Genomic DNA, 20,700 nt, shown 5'->3' with positions numbered 1-20,700 from the left:
TTGGTACATGTTTTCAATTGCATAATTCCCCTCCTTCCTCATTTTCTCCCCAAGACTTTCTCCCACATAATATGAGCATTTGGGGGCCAGCTTTTGACAGTTCTGCTTTTGAATGCTGTGAAAAGTAGAGCGAGTGCCTTTTTCAGTCCTGCACCACCAGGGAAGCGAGGTTGGCAAGTTCCCCCAGGGTTCCTGCCGAGCTTTGTCCCTTAGGCCAGTCTTTGGGAGGAGTGTCCCTCTGCCAGCATTCTCAAAGCCAAGGCTTTCCCTGCAGCACCTGCCTTGGGAGGGTTCAAAGAGCATTTTGATGGCCTGCTCAAGACCTTCCACCCACATGGGTGACCACGGCATCAGATCCAAATTTCCCTCTCTGGCTGTTCACACCTTAAACATCTGGACTGATCCTATTCATTTATGTCTTCATTTTTATGTAACTGGGCAGTATAACTTCTTGCCCTAACAGCCATTGCAGTTTTGAAATGGAGTTAATAGAAAGTGATCTAAATATTCAACAAAAAGAGAATGATTAAATATGTCATAGGATGTCCTATATGACCAGACATTACAAAGTCATTAGAAATCACAGTTTGGACAGTTTTCAGAGTGGGAAAATACTCATGATATATGGTACTGTTAGAACCCTGATGATATAAAAATACATAAGCATGGAAAAATTGCTTAGAGAAAAGGACCAAAGTGTTGGCTCTTATTTCTGAATAGTGGGATTGCAGATGACTTTTTAAATTTCCCTTAATGTTCACAATAAGCATGTTTTATCTTTATAATCAGAAAACAAATATGCATTATTAAAACTAAATGAACTCTATTGGACAAAACATCATGTCTACAGCCCTTTACTCAAGGGGTGTTATAGGGATTCAGCACCGCCTCTTCCCCATAACTCCATGGGAAGGCAAACCACTGTCCAGGCCCTTTTCCTTGAGCTCAGGCCCCTGCCAGGCGGGTGGAAAGCCATGCTCTGCATTGCAGTTGATAGCTGCCCTGTCCCTGCCCCCCGGCCATATTTTCAAATGTGATTTGCAGAATGGACAGGTCCTGGTTGATGTCCCCGCAACTCTGCACTGCATTTCCAAAGCGGGGTACTGCCTCATCCCGTGAAACAGTGTCCTTGTTTCCCCTCATCAGATGATCCCTGTGGCCCCTGCATTCCCAGCACACACCCAGTGCACAGAGCAGCCACGCATTCTGACCCCTGCCGGGAGCTAGCGCAGACACTGGCCTTCCAGACCATGTGCATGGAACCCAGAGCTCCCTGGTTCCAGCCCAATGTACTTGAAAGAACACAGAGTTCTACAAGCTTCAACTCTGCCATTAACTCCTGCCTGAGAGAAGAGGACCAAGAATCCTATTTGCCATATGGAAAGTTACATATAGTGTGTGGGACACATTTTTTTTTTTTTTTTTTGCAAAGGGATTTTTGAGCCAGTTCTGAATACAAGCAGCAGTTAACAGTTCAGCTGCTTCAATAATGGTTTGGGGTTGGGCCCTGTGTGCCTTGGACACCTTGGGCAAGTTTTTCCCCTCTCTGTGCCTCAGTTTCCTCATCTGAAAAACAGAAGTAATAATATTACCTCCTTCATAGGATCATCATAAGGATTAAACAAACTGGTTCATGTGAAGTCTTGGTGAAGTGCCTGTCTGAAGTAGCCCACAGTCAATGTTAGCTACTACTGTTTTTATTCCGAGATGCAGGATATTTGACATTAGGGCTCTCCCAGAAAAACCTAGATGTAAGTCTCTGTGATGAATGCCAAATGAGGATTACCAATGAAAAGCCCTGCCTCAAGTCTGTTCCCGAGTGAGGTAGGAGGTATAAAGAAATGCAGGCCGCTGTGTGAGGGGATCGGGGGGTGAACATGGTGAACATGGGAGGGCTGCTCAGAGGGAGCACCCTGTGCTTGGCCTCTGTGGAGATAAAAGTGACTCCATCTTGGATGCTAATCCACCATGTTGACTTCTGATTAGCTCCAGTCCTGTGAATGCCCCTGATTCCTGTTTTATTTACTGTCCTTTGTGTAAGAAAGTCAACCTTGATGTTATCATACAAATTATAAGCTATCACACATACAGCATCTCACCTGTTTTAGAGGGCTGCCTTTGATAGTCTTGCTGAAGCACGTATACCCTTTTCCTGTGGTATAGAAGCTCTGGGTCTGGGGGGTTGCTGGGTGGAGATCCACCTATCTTGTGGCTGTCCAAGACCATGCTTCTGTCTATAAGTTCCCACAATCAATTTCACAATACCGACAAACTGGATCTGTCTGCCGCCTTTGGTTTCTTGGCTCCTTCAGTATTTGAGGCTGCTTTTCATACACAGCCCTTTCACGGAACAGCTTTGAAGGAGGACAGTAGGTAAAGAAAGGGGCTTGGCTGGGAAGGACAGGAGAACCCCTGGAGCAGAGGGGGCTGTGGCAGGCTTCCTCGGAAATTGTGGAATTCCTGCTGGGGCAGCGGCCCGTGGGTGGGATTGGGACAAGGGATATTTTTGAATCCATACCTGTGATATCTACCCTTTTCCCAATGGTATCTTTTTACAACCACCTTGCACAGCAGGCTTATTTATAAATGAGGAAGTGAAGGCTCAGACTGGGGAGTGGCTTGCTCAGCACTCTGCACCTGAGAGGGAGGGAGCTGAGGTTTGAATCCAGAGTCAGGGAGCCCACTTAAGGCCTGTGTTACTGCCTTCCCCAGGGCCACGGAAACCTCTGCTCCAGGAATGGGGTAGGGAGGACAAGGCCTCAGAGGGAACACCTAGCTGCAGGGAAGAGGGAGCAGTTGAGGGAAGCCCGGCCCCAGGTGTGGGAGAGACACTGGGCAGCCACGTGGGGAAAGAGCAGAAAGTAGGTCAGTCACACAGGAGACGGAGCGTGAAATTAATGAGCATGCGGGAGCTGGAGTAGTCACCTTCCGGGAAGGCAGAGAGAAGAATGCGGTGCCTTTGGGAGAGGTGGTGGGGCCCGGGAGGGGCTGGTGCAGGTGGGGGAAGCAGGATTGTGTTTTGGTGTTTTCTCTCCTTGCCCCCAGCATTGGGAGGATGGCTGTGGGGCAGGATGGGGAGATGATGGGAGAGTATAAGGGGTAGAGACTGGCAAGAGGTACTGACAGAAGCTCTATGAGGGCAGGGATCTTGTTTGTTTTCTTAATGCTGACTGATTCTTGCTGCCTAGGCCAGTGCCTGGCATATCACAGGCAGATTTGAATGAATACATGATTAGAGACAGCTCTGCTATGGACGTTATTGTGTTATTGTGTGAACTGAGGAAGTAAAGCTTTTGTTCCTTATTTTCACCAAGGAGCACCAGCTGAATTCAGTAGCCTTTGCTGAGTCCCTGCCATGTGCTAGCCTGAGCTAGGTGCAGGGGAGACGGGGAGGTGTAAGGTAGAGCCCCTTCCCTTACAGAGCTCACCATCTACAGGAAAGACAGGTTTGCACATGACTGTGACATCATGTGCTGAGCACAGAAATGGATGGATAGTGGGGATGCAGAGAAGGGACAGTTTTGTTGGGGGGTGTGGAAGGTTGAAAGGTTTGAAGGTTGAGGACAGGGCTACATTATGATTTTCTTGCATCCTAAATCATTTTAACTTTGTGGGCCCTTTCCTACACATACACACACACACACACACACCCCCCTAAAAAGTATATTTACAACCTCTTTGGTATAGAAAAAATATATCAATGTTACTTTTTTTTTTTTTTTTTTGAGAGAGAGTCTTGCTCTGTCGCCCAGGCTGGAGTGCAGTGACGCAATCTTGGCTCACTGCAACCTCTGCCTCCGAGGTTAAGGGCATTCCCCTGCCTCAGCCTCCCAAGTAGCTGGGATTACAGGTGTGCACCACCACACCTGGCTAATTTTTGCATTTTTAGTAGAGATGGGTTTTGCCATGTTGATCAGGCTGGTTTTGGACTCCTGGCCTCAAGTGATCCACCTGCCTCGGCCTCCCAAAGTGCTGGGATTACACTCATGAGTCACCATGCCCAGCCTAATATTACATATTAAAACATGTTTTTTGACCTAAAATGTTATTTTTTTCTTCTAATTTTAAAAGAAATTAAAATATTTCTGTGGACCCCTAACAGTGTTGTTGACCCCAGGCACTGGCCTAACACATAAGTTGGTCTGGGTGAGAAGGAATTTGTATGGCCAACAAGATGGGGACAGGTATTCCCGGGTAAAGAGAGTAGCGTGTAGACACAGAGGTGCGAGGTGACAGAAAATTCTAGGAACAGCAAATTGTCCTGGTGAGATGGGACAGTAGGTATTTGAAGAGACTGGCAGGAGATGGAATAGGAATATCGGATGGAGACACATGACTTTGAATGCCCTGCTTGGCACATCCTTTCACTAAGGGTTTTCGCCTCTATCAGGGCCTCTGGAACAGGGTTCAAAGGTTGCTGGTGAGAGGGGCAGACTCCTGGACCTCAACTCCAAAAGCTCTGCCAGGAATGTGGTAGGTGTCCCAACTCTAGGGACTCCTCACACTGGCTAGGACATGGTTGGGGGTGGGGGGTGTAAGTGAGAATCCTGGCTGTCTCCCTTTGTCTCTCCACGGTGCAACATGGAGTTCCTTTGGGGTTCTTTTGGGGAGACATCTTCTGGATTGCCTCATTGGGGCTGGTCTCTTGCTGACTGTGGGTGTGGGTGTGGGGGTTCCTGCTCCTGGGACATCTCAGTTGGCCATAGCTTGACTGGTGCCATGGTAAGCAGAGATTCTCCAGGAAGTTATCTTCTCCAGCTGGGGCCCCTGAGGCTCAGGATTCTCCAACTGCAACCTGCCAGCTTGTCACTTCCAGTAGTAAGATTTTCTTCATGCTGGTTCAGTACTTTGTGAATATTCACAAAAGCCCCAGTGGGGTAGGGCAGGGATTATGCCCCTGGCTTACAGATGAGGAAGAGAAGTGACTCCCAAGAGCACACAGAGTGAGTGCATGGACAGATAAGACTTGAACTCATGTTGGTCTCATTCCAAAGCCCAGCATCACCACTGAGAACAGGTGTGAGTGGGGGCAGAGCTGGGGGCTGTGAACCTAAGGGAGACGTGGCACCACAGGGAACCCCCTTCTCCTGCAGACGCCCCTGACCTCCAGCCCCAGGGCCATCAACCCTGCCAATGAGGAGTGTGAGGCCTGCAGGGTAGAGTCAGAGGGTTTAAATCATAGACTCCCAGAGTCAGCACAGACCAAGAGGTCTTCTGACCTGGCCTGTGTCCATCAGCAAACTCTTACAGGTGTCTTTACAGGTGCCACATTGGGCCCTGGGCGTGTAGAAAAGGCTCTGACACTTCTCACCCCTCCAGGGACTCATGGTCCAGAGCATGGTTTCTCTGCTTAGTACTATTGACACTTTGGCTGCATAATTCCTGGGGGCACTGTGCATTGTAGGATGTGTAGCCGAATCTCTGGCCTCTACCCACTAGATGCCAGTAACATCTCCATAGTTGTGACAACCAAAGATGTCTGCAGACATTGCCAAATGGTCCCTGTCAGATTCCTCCTAGTTGAGAAGCACTGGTTTAGGGAGAGGGGCAAGCCAACATATCCACACAGAGCTGAGCGTCCTGCAGCTGGGCAAGACAGGAGGGGCTCTGGGGAATGGGACCTGCCGGGGGGGAAAGCCATTTCCCAATGGATTTGGGATCCAATCTCAGCATCCCTGTTCTTTGCTCCGTGACTTGGCTCCTCTGGTGGAAGCAGCTTCTGCTCTGGGATGCTAGCCATGCTGCTTTGATCAGTCTGGCATTCTGTGCCCTGGATTCGTCTCTTGGTCTTGCTATGGCAAGAGCTGGTGCCCAGTCAGCTTTCATGCATGTTAAGAAAGGCTCTGCTTGTTCCTTGGGATAGCCCTCTGAAAGCTGACTGGGTGGCCACTTAAGTACTGTGCTTATTCAAAGAACAATACTTCAAGCAAGTGCTTCAGCATAAGTACCTCCAGGTCCCCCACTCCATGGAAGGCGCAGTGTGGGAAGACAGCTCTGCAGCTCTCAGCCTGGAGACTGGATTCTCCTGGATCTTGCCTTTAGTAGCGACAAGACCTGGGCAGAAGTCCTTTGGTCCACAGAGCTTCCGCTTCCTTATCCGTGAAGGGCATGGCCATCCCTTCCCTGTTTTCTCACAGTGTCCTGGGGTAACATTTATTATTTCACAGGAAAAGTTATTGTAAATGGAAAAGTATCATACATGTTACCTATCTTCTGAGTTTCCAAGGGGCATTGGGGGTCAGAGTTTTTTCTTTCTTTTAAAAATTATTATTTGAATAGTCATCCACACATTTAACAAATGTTTACTGAGCTCCCACTATATGCCAAGAAGTCAGCAATGAGCACATCAAATGGGAGGAGATAATAAACGAGTGAATTACATTCAGTGTAGTAGGTGAAATGGTCACAAAGGCTGAGGGGGAAGAAGCAGTCATGTGGAGGAGGATGGATATTGAAATTTTAGATAGGGAACACCCCTTTGGAAGGTGCTATTTGAGTAAAAACCCAAAGGCAGTGAGGGAGCAGGTTATGCAAGTGTTATTTCAGGCAGAGGGAACAGCAAACACCACACCCAGGGTGTTCAGGAACAGTGAGAAGGCCAGTGGTGGGTGGTGGGTGGTGGGAAGGGGACAGGGCAGGAAGTGAGGTTGGTGGGTGGAGAAAGAGGAGAAAGGTTGTCGAGGGGGCGGGGGTAAAGGAAGGCAGGTCATGGCGGGGACTTCAGCTTTTACCCTGGGCTTGGAGGCTTGTGGAGGGTTCTGAGTGGAGAAGAGATGAGACAGTTCTGGCCATGGCATGTAGGACAGACCTATTGACACCAACCATGTGTCAGGAGTCACAAAATTTGTTAATAATCCTCTCAAGAACCCAGTAAGAAAGTTAATCCTGCGTTGCAGCTAGTTCAGGGACTTGTTCCTGGAGGGGAGATAGGGATGGCCCAGCTGTGTCCTTGATAGAGCCAGGATTTGGTGCCCCGTCTGTAGGGCACCCAAAACCCTAACCCTAACCCTAACCCTAACCCTAACCCTAACCCTAACCCTAAAAAGCCGCTGGTGTTTCCACAAGGCCACTTCACTGCCCGTTGTCAGACCTGTCCCATCCTAAACCCTTATTGAAGCAAACAAAAAAGTTTTTCTGTGATTTAAGATGACCTCTGTCCTACCAAGGAGTGATTGTTGAAGACTTACCTCTTTTTAAAAAACGATTTAAAAAATTTTATAGAGACAGAGGTCTCACTATGTTGCCCAGACTGGTTTCAAACTCCTGGCCTCAAGCAATCCTCCTGCCTCAGACTCCCAAAGTGCTGGGATGACAGGAGTGAGCCACTGCACCCAGCCTTTCTCAGAGATGGAGTCTTGCTCTGTCCCCAGGCTGGAGTGCAGTGGTGTGATCTCTGCTCACTGCAACCTCTGCCTCCTGGGCTCAAGTGATCCTCCTGCCTCAGCCTTCTGAGTAGCTGGGATTACAGGTGCCTGCCACCATGCCCGGCTAATTTTTGTATTTTTAGTAGAGATGGGGTTTCACCATGTTGATCAGGCTGGTCTCGAACTCCTGACCTCAGGTGATCTGCACGCCTTGGCCTCCCAAAGTGCTGGGATGACAGGTGTGAGCCATCATGCCCAGCCTTTACTAATCTCTTACGTGTTAACTGTCACTCCACCCAGATGTTCACTTGGACTAGAGGTTGGGATGGGAGGTAGAAAAAGCTTGCTGGAATCAGGAGGCCTGAGCTCTGGTTTGGACTCTGCCACATCATTGCTGCTTCACCTTTTCAGTTTCTCTGTCTTCAAAATCCCTGCTCTGCCTGCCCTTCTCAAGGTGACAGTGAGGACCCCGAGGCAGAGGAGGGTTGGGAGAGCTCTGGGAGGAGAGGGGAACCCTGGATCGCACCTTCCTCCTCTACCAGGCTGCAGTGGGGGCTGAGTGCCCCTAGGTGGTGCAGTTTTCCCAGGCTGAGCTCCCAGCAGCTGCTGCCAAAGGGGGCTGGAAGATCTGGGGGAGACAGAGGGGCAAAAGTGATACTGAAACCCAATAAAGTGGAAGTTTGAGGTAAAAGCCTGCACTGAGGATTCCTGCTGCTCCTCTGATGGGCACTATGGGGATTAGTGATGCAGGGCCCTCTGGCTGCCCTGACCACCAGATCCTGTTGTGGGATGCTGGCTGCAGTCCCTGGAGTTGTGGTATGAAGGCCAGGGGTGTATCCAGTGTAGTGCCCACTCTTTCACAGATGAGGAAGTGGAAGGCTAGATAGTGGGGGGCTTGCCCGGTCACCGTCGGGGCAGGGATAGCTGCTGTGGAGCTGGGCTGTCTGCGGAGGAGTTGCTCCCTGGCAGGACTCTCTGCAGACAGCATGTAGTGCCACGGCTTTGATTTTGGTCAATTTCTCCTAGCTGGTGGCCCACCCCTCTCTGGCGTCTCCTTTTGGGCTTGCCCTCCTTCCCGCTCCGTGGATACGCTCAGGAAAGTCCAAGGGAGCAGTCACTTGCTTCTCATATAAAGAGCTGTGTCCCAGGGCAGTGGAAGAACGCCGGGCAAGGGTCAGGAGATGTGGGTGTTCGGTGGCTCTGTCGCTACATAGGGCCCATGGCTCTTCTCTCTCTGGCCTTGCTTCCCTTATCTGTAAAGTGGGGTGGGCAGGAAAGAGAAGGTTGGAGAAGGAGAGGGCTGGGCTGGATAGCGCCAAGGTCACTTTCTAGCGTGGACATTCTGAGTAGCACTTGAAGCTTCCCTTCTGTTCATCGGGGGACAGGTGGGAGAAGGAAAGTCTTCAGTTCTCTCATTTAAAAAACATGAGGGAGTGGACGAGATGATGTGTCATTCTGGCTCTGACACCTGGCTCAGCGAAACTGAGAGGCAATCATCAAGGCCAGAACCAGCCCCTTGGAGCTGCCCGCACTTGATGGCCCCTGTCTTGGAAGGTGCAGACCTGCTTCTCTCGAGGTGGACCGGCAGGCCCCCCAGCGAGACCAGCCTCCTTCCGAGCTGGCTCCTGAGCCACTGCAGAAGTTCTTCCTCCCCCTGTAGAGCTGAAGCCCATCTGCACATCCAAAGGGTGTTCCTTCCCGGGCTTCATTACTAACAGGCTGCCTCCCTGGCCAGATGAGCCTCTCGGGGACCTTGGGCTCTTTCCAAAATCAAATCCGCCTTCAAAGGAAGTGAGAGATTGGTCACCATGGAGGAAATTCAGAGAATGACAGCTGGAGGATTGGGGGTAAGGGGAGAGAACACCCACTTATTGTCAGCCAGCCATGCGCTAGGCACTACTCAGTCCCTTTCCTGTATATTAACTCAGTTCATCCCATCAACCAGAAATTTATTATGATCATCCCCTGTTTGCAGATAAAGAACCACTGAGGATGTGAGTTATTCTTCCTACAGTTGCACAGCTTGTGAACAGTAGAGCTGGGGTCCGAGCCAGGTCTCTGACTCTGTAGCCCACCCTCGTCCTGCTTGAACACACTGAGGAAGACAGGAATAACAGGAAATGGGTCAGGAGGCTTGGCTTCTGCTCCAGGTTTGAAGTTGAAGGATTAGGTGATAACTAACACTTGATAGTATTTTATCAAATGTTGATACCATAGCTATGGTATCAAAGTGATAACCATGTAATATTTTAATTGATTCTCAGCCCATTTCATAGATGAGGAAACTGAGGCTCACAGTTTGCCTAATTGTGGCAAACTACCAGCTATACAGTAGCTGGGCAGGCTTCGAACCAGGTCTTTTGACCCCAGAGTCTGTGCAACTCACAAATAAAGCTGATTCTTTGACCAGTTAAGCCTCTTCTCTTGGATTCATTTTTCCAGTCTGTGAAAATGAGGAATTGGGTTAGATTAGTAGGCAATCACTAGTTCCCAGGCCCTTTTATTCAAAGAAAAAAAGGAGAACCCATAGAGTCTGGCAACTTAAAATTTTGCTAAGTATGAACACTTTTAAAAAAAAAGGACATTTTATCTTCAAAAAGCTAGGGGGATATTATCTCAGTGTAGTGGGGAGAAAAAAAAATAGTAACTGAGAATGCTTCCATTCCTCTTAGGAATTAAGTAAGCTGTGTTTAGCATAACACTTTGATGAGCCATTGTGGTTGTACCAAACTGCTCTCTGGGTCTGGCTGGAGCGGGCCAGAAGGGAAATGGAACTAGAATAATTCTCAGCAAAAGAATTGATTTGCAGTGGGGATTTGGAAGGCCATGCAAGCTAGTGACATGAAGAGGAGATGCTGAAAGAAAGTCCAGATCCAGGGCAGGGATGAGAGTCCCAGAGATGAGCAGCAAATGTTCTTCAGGTGGGAGGCAGAGAATGAGCAAAGGGCCCTAGGGAGAGGAAGGTCTGGTATTCCATTTCCACCGGGAGGTGTCTGCTTTCCTGGTGTCAGTCAACCTGTGGATACTCTGGCTCTCTTGTCAAAGTGCCCTTGCACAGTGCAGGAGCTCAGTGAATGCAAACTTGGCAGTGCAAGTTTAGGGGGCCCTTGGTTAGGAATCATCCAGATCTGGCAGACCCAAGTTTGAAGCCCATCTCCATCATTTGGAAGTTTTATGAGCTCTTTAGTCTTCAGTTTCCTTCTCTGAAATGGATATAATACTCTGCACTTAGAAGGTTGATATAAGGAATAAGTGGGACCATGGACTTAGTACTTGGTGCTAAAGCCTTCAGTAAACAGCTACTTAGCTGCCTGTTACTATTAATCATGGTTATTTGGATATTCACAATTTTACTTACTGTGGCAAGCTTGTAGGAGGTTTTTGTTCTGTTTGGGAAGCGGGGTGGCTTTTGCTGCTGTTAAATTCAGTGCAGGATTGGGCAGGAGTATCATCTGGAAGGGAAGGGAAATGGGTGGGGTATTAAACTCAACACCCACCCACCCCCGCCCCACCAACACCAACCACAGCCCTTTCTGTGTTTTCAAGGCTGAGCACTGTCTACATCTGAGAATCTGCTTCCTTGGAAATGACAGCATATCCTTCCAGGGCTAAGCTCAGAGGGCAGGGCTCCTGCCAAGGACAAGCTGAGGGCCAGTGGGGTGGGGGGAGACACAGGGAAGAGGAGGGGAAGTGAGTAGGAGGAGGTGTGAAGAGAAAGGAAAAGTGCTTCCAGGAACTGACAATCACTCACAGAGGCAGAGGGAGGTGCGTGTGTGCATGCACACACATTTGCACACACATAAATATGTAATCACAAGCATGCATCAGGTAGCAGGTGCATGCGGCGTGTATGTGTAGGTGTGACTGTGTGTGACTGAGTGTGCGAGCCTGTCCATGTATAAGCATGTCAGTGTGTGACTCTGCCTGTAAGCGGTTGGCTCTGTGTGTGTGTTTTTGAGAAGTTCATATGTACATGTACCTCAGGTAAGCTTGGGTGTGCTGGGCTGGAGTGTGGGGTTGACTCTGTGACTCTCTGAGTGACAGTGCGAGGAGGCTTCTGTCCTGTAAGAGTATCTTGGCAGCACTCAGGGCGTATGTGTGCCCCTAATGCATGTGGGATGTCTAAAAGCAGGGACCTTCTACAGCTTCCTTCGGGAGACCCAGACCCCTCACCTCACCCCACAGCAAACTATGTCTCCCTTCCTGGTCCATATCAGCCCTACCAGCCCCACCACTGACACCGCCTGCTGGCTGCCGGCCTGGACAGTGGGGTGGGGAGGAGAAAGGGAGGAATGGAAGGAAGAAGAGGAGTGACCGGCCTCCTAGCCCCAACCCTTGGTGCTGCCAGGGAAACGTCCTCTTCCCACCCCCCATCCCCCAATCACCGTGATTCCTGCTGTGAGGGAGAGAGGAACCCTCCGTTTCCATGGCAACATAGCAGCCCTGCTTCTCAGCCTGAGCCCAGGCTCCTCTGAGGCATGAAAGGGGTGGGCAGAAAGCCCCTCCTCAGGCTTTTGAGCCCCCACCAAGTGCCCTCACCTGTATACTCCCTACCCCTACCCCAAACATCCCCTACGCTTCTCTAATATTCATGACCCTGCTGGGACTCCTGAGCGCACACCCACCACTGCCTCCACTCCCAGGGTCTGGGGACTGGTCTTGTAGGCAGGAAGGACCACATGTGAGTTTGAGCCCTGGAGAGTGGCAGGATGGAGTTGAATTCCAGTCTTCACCTGTAAAATGGTACTAACATTACTACCTCTCAGGGTTCTTGTGAGAGGCAAATAAGATGGTGCTGTGGAGGTGCTTTGTAAATTCAGGGTACAGGATGGGTGGGTGTGTCATGCCACTGATGAAATGTAAATTGACTCTGCTTCTTTGAAGGGCCAACCCTCCCTCATGACTTCACTTCTGGTTCTCTCTCCCATAGAAACACACATGTGCTCAGAAAGGCACACATGGGATTGTTTGTTGCAGGCTGTTCTGTAATAGTGAAACTTGGAAACAACCCCAGTGCCCACCAATAGAGAAGCAGTTAAATGAGTCATGGTGTATCCATAGACCTACAGCTCTTAAAAAGGGCATCTATGTGTGCTGATGGGGCACACGCACTAAGACACGTTTCTAAGTGAAAAAAATCAAGTTGAAGAATAGATTCAGTATGATCCTATCTATCAGGCATGGTTTTTAGCATGTGAGTGCATGTATGGTCAGGCCAGACTGTTGGCAGTGGGAATGGGACTGGGCAGCAAGGCAGTGAAGGGGAACTTTGATTTTTTTCTTCTATGTGTCTGTCATCTGCTTGCGTATATAGCAAATGTAATTGAAAAGTTCTGGCCAGGCGTGGTGGCTCACACTTGTAATCCCAGCACTTTGGGATGCTGAGGCAGGTGGATCATTTGAGGCCGGGAGTTCAAGAGCAGCCTGGCCAACATGGCGAAAACCCATCTCTACTAAAAATATAAAAATTAGCCAGGTGTGGTGGCACGCACCTGTACTCCCGGCTATTTGTGAGGTTGAGGCACTAGAATCGCTTGAGCCGGAGAGGCAGAGGTTGCAGTGAGCTGAGATAGCACCATTGCACTCCAGCCTGGATGACAGAGTGAGGCTCTATAAAAACAAACAAACAAACAGACAAAACTTCTGTGTCACTATTGTTACAGTTGATGAGAGAAAACATACAGGAGACAATCAGAGAACAGGGCAAGAGAGTATAGAATCTAGTACCAGAAAAGCTTGGAGGAGAGGGAGGAAAGTCAAGAGGGCTTCCAGGAGGAGGAGGAAGGTGAGCTAGATCTCAGAGGATGAGGAGAACTTGGAGACTTGAAGCACAGAGGAGGGCAGTCCAAACACAAGTGAAGACTTAGAAGTGAGGAATTGTGCTCCAGGCAGGGAGGCCTGGAGGTAGGAGAAAGCAGAGGTCTTGGCATCTGATGCCTAGGGGCTGATTCCCATCTTGGCCACATCCTGAAGCTACAGTTCTGGGTAAATCACTTGCATTGTCAGTGTCCTCATCTGGAAATGGGATAATAGTGCATATCTCACTAGATGGTTGTGAAGATTGGTTGATGTCGGTATAGAGGAAACCATAAGATATCATACAGATGTGAATTTATTGTTGTCAGTTTCTCCCAGGGGGCAATGAGACACAGACATGACTATAGTCTACCTATTTGCCAATGCTTGGTGAACGCTAGTCAACCCTTTACCGATCTGGTTAGGTTCAGGCCCACACTCAAGGTGCTAGGAGATGCAGAGCCAGCACGGATTCTTCAGCAAGGGAGGGAAGAGAAGATCTAAAAATGACAAAAACCCTTGATTAGGACCCACATTATGCAAATCATGCGCTAGGTATTTTAATGTATTTATTCGATCTTCTCAGGTACTTTATGAGACGAGTGTGCCTATTTTTCAGGTAAGGAAAAAAATTCAGAGAAATTAATTAATTAATTCATTCAGCAAATACTCATTGAACAGCTTCCATGGCAGACACCATTCTGGTTGTTGAGTGAAGGAAAATCCCTGCCCTCATGCAGTGTACAGCCAGCCTAATAGGGGAGACAGACAATGAAACTAACAAATCTTTGAGGTTATGCCAGGTGATAATGAGTGCTTTGAAAACAAAGCTGAGAGCATGAGGAGGCGGTAGGACAGGTCACTTTAAATTTTTTTTTTTTTTTTTTTTTGAGATGAAGTTTTGCTCTTGTTGCCCAGGCTGGAGTGCAGTGGCGTGATCTCGGCTCACTGCAACCTTTACCTCCTGGGTTCAAGTGATTCTTCTGCCTCAGTCTCCCTAGTAGCTGGGATTACAGGTGCCCGCCACCATGCCCAGCTAATTTTTATATTTTTAGTAAAGGCGGGGTTTCACCATGTTGGCCAGGCTGGTCTCAAATTCCAGGCCTCAGGTGATTTGAGGCCAGGAGTTTGAGACCAGCCTGGCCAACATGGCGAAACCCCATCTCTACTAAAAATATAAAAATTAGCCGGCCTCCCAAAGTGCTGGGATTACAGGCATGAGCCACTGTGCCTGGCCAGGTCACTCTGACTTCTAAGCAGGGAACTGAATGAAGCCCATGTAGACCATCCTGAGCAGAGGCATAGCCTGTGCAAAGGCCCTGGGGTGGGGGCATGCTTGCTGTAATGAGGGCTGGGTTGGGGAAGGAAAGAAGGCGGGTGTGGTAAGAGAGTGGCTGAGGTTGGAGAGAAGTGAGGGATGTGGAGGTGTATATTATATGGGACTTTGGAGGTCAAAGCTAAGACTGTGGATTTAGTTCTAAATGGGTTGAGAGGTCATTGGAGGGATTTGACCAGAGGTGTGACACCATCTCAGAGTTAGATTTTAAAACAATCACTCTGGCCATGGAATGCAGATAAGACTGTAGGAAGCATGCGTGGGAGCTGAGGGGTTAATTAGGAAGCTGCTGTACACGTCCAGGTGACAAGAGAAAGACAGAGCACAGTGGCAGTGTGGAGGTGGTAAACAGCAGTCAGCTTTGAAATATATTTCAAAAACAGAAGCAACAGGGTTTCCTATTGGATTGAATGTGGACTATGAGCTAAAGGGAGGAGTAAAGCCTGACTCCATGACTTTGGTCCTGAGCAACTGGGTAAATGTCGGTGCCATTTACTGAGATGGGGAAGATGGTGGAGGAACAGGTTTGGGGGCAATTAGGATTCACTTTGATTTTGAGATGGCTTTAGACATCTAAATGGAGATGTCAGGTGGGCAGCTGGATGTATGTGATGGAATTTCAGGGGAGATGTCAGGACTGGAGCTATAAATTGGGACATTGTCAGCATATAAATGCTGTGGAAAACCATGGGATAGGATGATATTGCCCAGGGAGAGCATGCAGCTGGAGGACAGAAGAGGCTCCTGGGTGCTTTGGCCTTTGTAGGTCTGGAAGATGCATCCTCTCGGGAGACTTGCCTGGCATCTCCCTGGAAAAGATGCTCTCTTCTATCCAGGCAGGGAAGCCTGTGCAGGGCAGGGGTTCTCAGAAACAGTCAGGCTTATGGAAACACATACTGCTAATCCCAGCCCCATGGGTCTGGGGAGACCACACTTTGAGGATGACTGGTCCAGGGGGAGAAAGACTTGCAGCGAGACCGTAGATTTTGGAGCCAGGTAGAACTGGTTTCCAAACCAGGCTGTCCCTCCAACTTGCTATGTGATCTTGGGTGAGAGTGCCTGTCCCTGAGCCTCAGTGTCCTTTTCTGTAAAGTGGGAACAATAACACCAGTTGCTCAGGGTTATTGTGAAGGTCGAACAAATTAGCGTGTTTTCAGCTTTTAGGAACAGTGCCTAGACAGGTGCGGATTGGGAAATGTCACATTTATCCTCTGAAGAAGCGCTGGGGCAGGCAGGAGTGAGTGGTTTCTGTCCTCTCAGATGGCTCTAGGTTGTCAGCTGGAACCCTGGTGGGGGCAGCTGGGAAGACAGATGTCCCTGTTTTGATGCCTTGTCTCAGGATGCCCCTGAGACTTGAGTCCTGGAGGGAAGTAATGTCCGGCAAGGCTGCCTCACCCCTGGGCTCCTGCTGTCCCCTGAGCCCTTCTGCTGCCCACTCTGTCTCTGTCTCCATGTTCCACCACAGGACCCTTCCAGTCCTGGTTCCTGAAGAGCTCCCGACGTCCCTTCATCTCCACCTGTCTCCAGTGACCAGTGACCACTTCCCCTCTTTCGTCCTCACTTCCCCTCTTTCGCCCTCACTCCCCCTCTTTCGCCCTCACTCCCCCTTCCTGGACCTTGTCACTCAGCTTCCCTAGAAAGGGAGTGTGGCCTGACCGCAAGAACCTGGCCAGGAGTCAGGCAGATGAGGGTCCGGCCGCCAGGGACAGGAGCAAGCTGTCATCTCCATGGCCCAGCAAAATGGGGGTGATATGCACCTGCCTGAGGCTCAGCGGGGACCAGCGGGAGACAGCGTGTGCAAAAGCACTCAATTTCCAGCAGGGATGCGATACATGCTCCTTTCTTTTCCTCCTGTTCTCCACTCTCTCCCCACCACATGCCAAGAGCCTCCCTCTCCCATGGCTGCAGAGCCAGCCCAGGTCTGGATGCGCCGAGAGGAGAGAGGAGGCTGCCTCCACCCTCCCCCTGTTGCTATTTAATGCCGCTAACAATGGATTCATTAACTGGGATTAATCTCATATACCAGCTCTCTATCCCCTTGGCTATTAATCACTCACTTCATTAACAGGACAGCATTAGCCAACCTGGGATCCAAGACATGGCGCCCATACCAAGTACCTGTGTCTGCACCTCCTCATCTTTCCTCCTCACTGGTCCATCTTCTCCCTGCCTTTCTGCCTCTGGCCCGGTTCCTATTGCAATTGGGCAGACACACGTGCCTCTCTCTCCATGTTTGCCACTGTGGCCTTACTTCTGCCCCTGATGCCTTCTAAGCATCTGTTTCTCTTTTTCCTCCTAGCTGGAGCCTAACACGTAGTAGGGTCTCTTTACAGGCTGGCTGAACAAAGCACTGAGAGATACAAATAAGGAGATGCCAATTCCAGGAGGCTCATTTTTAAAAATTGCCTTTTCTGTTTACAAAGATAATATATGCTCACTGTATAAAATCCAAACAACACAAGAAAGGAAGAAAGGAGAGAACAAAAATTCCCTGAAATCCCCGCCATCTCAAGATAATAACCTTTAGCGTTTGGTGAGCATCCTCTCAGATCTTGAGTGATATATATATAATTTTACCTAAATGGGATGATACTATGCATGCTGTTTTGCAACCTGCTTTTCCACTCAACAATATGTTGTCGAAATCTTTCCGTATCAGTGAATATAAATATACATCATACTTTTTAATGGTTGCATAGCATTCTGTTTTATGGAAGTAACATAATTTAGTCAATGGATTTCCTATTGAACATTTACATTGTTCCCATTTTTTCACTGACATATTTGACATACAGAACAACAGTCTTATGTATACATCTCTGTGCATTTGCCTAATTGAGTCCTTAAGATTAATTCCCAGAAGTACAATTTCTAGGACAAAAGATTTGAACAATTGACATTTTGGTATGGAATAGCATGGAGAGCCACATGCCTGGATTCAATGACAGTTTTGCCATTTCCTAGCAAAAAGATCTTGGGAAAATTATCTTTAAGTTCTTGGGCTTCAGTTTCCTCATCTGTAAAATGGGAATAATAACAGGATTTACTTTATGAGATTACTGTTTGGATGAAATAAATTGTTTATATGCAAAGCACTTAGAACAATGCCTGGTATGTCATAAAAGCTATATATATTAGCTATCGCTGTGGGGTCATTGGCCTGCTGGCCTCCAGAAACAATGAACCTTCCCACGTCTCTCCCACCATCAGCAGTGTGGGAGAAAGCCCCCTTTCTTACACCATTGTCAGTTTAAAAAAACTGGGCGCAGTGCCTCACGCCTATAATCCCAGAAATTTGGGAGGCCAAGGTCGGTGGATAACCTAAGGTCATGAGTTCGGGGCCAGCCTGACCAACATGGTGAAACTCTGTCTCTACAAAAAATACAAGATTAGTTGGGCGCAGAGACAGGCACCTGTAATCTCAGCTACTGGGGAAGCTGAGGCAGGAGAATTGCTTGAACTCAGGAGGCGGAGTTTGCAGTGAGCCGAGATCACATCACTGCACTCCAGCTGGGGCGATAGAGTGAGACTCTGTCTCAACAAACAAACAAACAACTTTTGCCCACCTTATAGGTGACAATTGATACATCCTTCCACTTGCATTTTTCATCGGTACTGAACTAGGGCATATACTTGGTTCTTAATGGACAAATGGACATTCTTACTTCATCTGTGAGTTGTCTGATCATGTTCTTTGCCCATTTCTCTATTGGAGTATTTGTTTTTTTCTTATTTGTGGGAGCTCTTTCGTATGTTAAAGATAGTATTCCTAATATTCTTCTACTTCATCCTGACTTTCAACCATATGTATTTTTTGTCCTGCATAAGTACTTGATTTTTATGTAGTTGAGTCTGTAGGGTTTTTCACCTTACTGCTTTTAGAGTTTGTGTTGGGCTTAGAAAGGCCCATAATACAAATATTCCCACTTTGCTTTAGTACTCGTGTGGTTTCACTTTTTATACTATACTTTATGTTTTTATCCTTTTGAGTTTATTTTTGTGTAAAGAGTGAAGGACAATTCCAGCTTTATTGTTTTCCAAATGGTTGGTCAGTTATCCTGACAACATTTGATTTTCCATCTTTCCCCCAGTGAGAACCAGAGAGGGAACAAGGGCAAATCAATACTGTTCCAAGACAGAAAGGGGAGCTAATGGGTCAAAGGGCAATTCTGGACAGGATTCCCCAGAGTCTGTTAGGAGTGAATCCCTGGGGGGATCCCTCTTCACTGTAGTTCTGTTTGCCCTTCATGGGTGGAGGCTGGGGGGTGCTGGGTGGGCTGAACCAGGCCCTGCAGTATTACAAAGCCCCTCTAGGAGCCTCTCATGTGCAAGCCAGTCTTGTTCCCAGATCTCAGAAATTAAGAAGAAAATCTGTCCTTCCTATTTTGAAGTCAATAGCCTTGTAACTTTGGATCTTTGTCCTCTAACCTCACCCCCATTATCCCCCCAGCCACTCATCCAGACTCCATACTAGCACATCAACATATATGTAATCCATCTTGTCTTTCTCACCAATGCTGCTACTTGTCCTGGCAGGGAGCCCCAGAGATGGTTTAGGATGCCCCCCCTTGGAAGGCAGCCCAGAGTCACGGCAGCCTGTGTGTATGTTGGAGATGGAGAAAAGGGAAGGCTAGGTGATGGGAACTGCAGCTCCCAGGTTGCCTGTGGAGGAAGAAGCCTGGATTCTCACCATCGGTGCCTATGCCCCAGGTTTGGGCTGCTTGAATCCTCTTTGCCAATTTGTTTAAGGCAGCTTGGATTTGACTGTGGTCTAGGCAGGGAGATGGGTTTGTCCTGGAGTTCTCTGGCCAAGTGCTCAGCACAGAGGATCCTGGAAGACACAGGGTGATGGAAACATCTCTGTGGTCCACTCTGCAGCCTTGCTCTTTCCTGGGAGACCCAGCCCTTATATGACCTCAGATCCCCAAGCCATCCCCAGCTCAGGGACACAGCTTGGCTATGAGGCCAAAAGGACAGGCACAGGCAAGTCCAGAGTCTGTGTCAGGCAAAAGGCCAGGCTGGGCAGTTATCCTGTGGGCAATGAAGGTGAATTATGGCACCAGCACCCATGGAGCAGGCACAAATCACAGGGCTGTAAGAAACAGGGGAAAGGCAACACCCACCATCCTCCCCAGAAGAATTGGTGGATTCAGGTCCTGGGTCTGGGTTCAAGATGATTGGACTTCATGATGTTTCATTTCCCCAGATGCTCCTGGTGAAATGTAGGACTGTATGTGTGAGCCTACACCTAGGACTGTATGTGTGAGCGTGTGCATGTATTTATCACCATACATGCCTTGCTGGGACTATGCAAGAGAGTGACTTTCTGCAGAGCTCACTGTATGGTTCTGATTTTATTTTTGTGTGACTGAATTGTGTGAATGTTGTAGGAGTGTGAATTTTGTGTTAAATAGGACTGGGTGTGGCTCTTCACAAGGATGAAACAAGTTTTGTGTGTGGCTATACAAGACTGTGTGTGTCTACTGGAGAATGAGTTAGAGATCTTGAGTTGGTGTGTCTGGGTGCTGATGTGGCTACAAATCGAGAAAGGGAAAAGAGGAGTGAAAGCAGATTGGGAAGGACAGTTTTGGGTGCAATGAGTCTGAGGTCTTGGCGGAATATCAAGGGGAGACATCTAGAAAAGTGGGACAGGAGCTCAGGGGACAGTAAAGGGCAGGAGGGCATTGGCTCGGGCTGCCTTCCAAACGCATTCAGATGACAATGCCTTGAGGTGGTGGCATTTGGCTGGAATGAGGAAAACACACTCATGTGTGCACGCGTGTGCACACACACTCACCCATCCACCCACACCCACACCCACACACACACACTCACACAGACACTCACACTCTTCTTTGAAGACTAAAAGGATACATTCTATAATTTCAGGAGGACAGAGCTCAATAGGAAATTTCCAAGGGTTGCTGGATGCGCCCGAGGGTGAGAGTCAGGGAACTCTTCCTGGCAGTAGTGAATATTCAAGGGAATCTCCTTGGTGCCCTCAGGGAACTTGTTGTCTATACACCTTGCTAGATTGCAGGCTTCTTGAGGTCAAGGAAGGTGTCTATTGTATGGTACGCTCTGCCGGCCTTCCTAAATGGTGCTTGGAACACATTAGGCATTTGATAAATATTTGTTGAATGTATGAATGAATGACTCCTACAATTAGGGACAGGCTTGGTCCCGAGCTTTGGGCAGGGCTGA

Source organism: Pongo abelii, chromosome 1 (assembly GCF_028885655.2).
Source record: "Pongo abelii isolate AG06213 chromosome 1, NHGRI_mPonAbe1-v2.0_pri, whole genome shotgun sequence".
NCBI lineage: Eukaryota > Metazoa > Chordata > Mammalia > Primates > Hominidae > Pongo > Pongo abelii.
The sequence above is the reverse complement of the archived record's forward strand: the minus strand, read 5'-3'. Positions refer to the sequence as shown.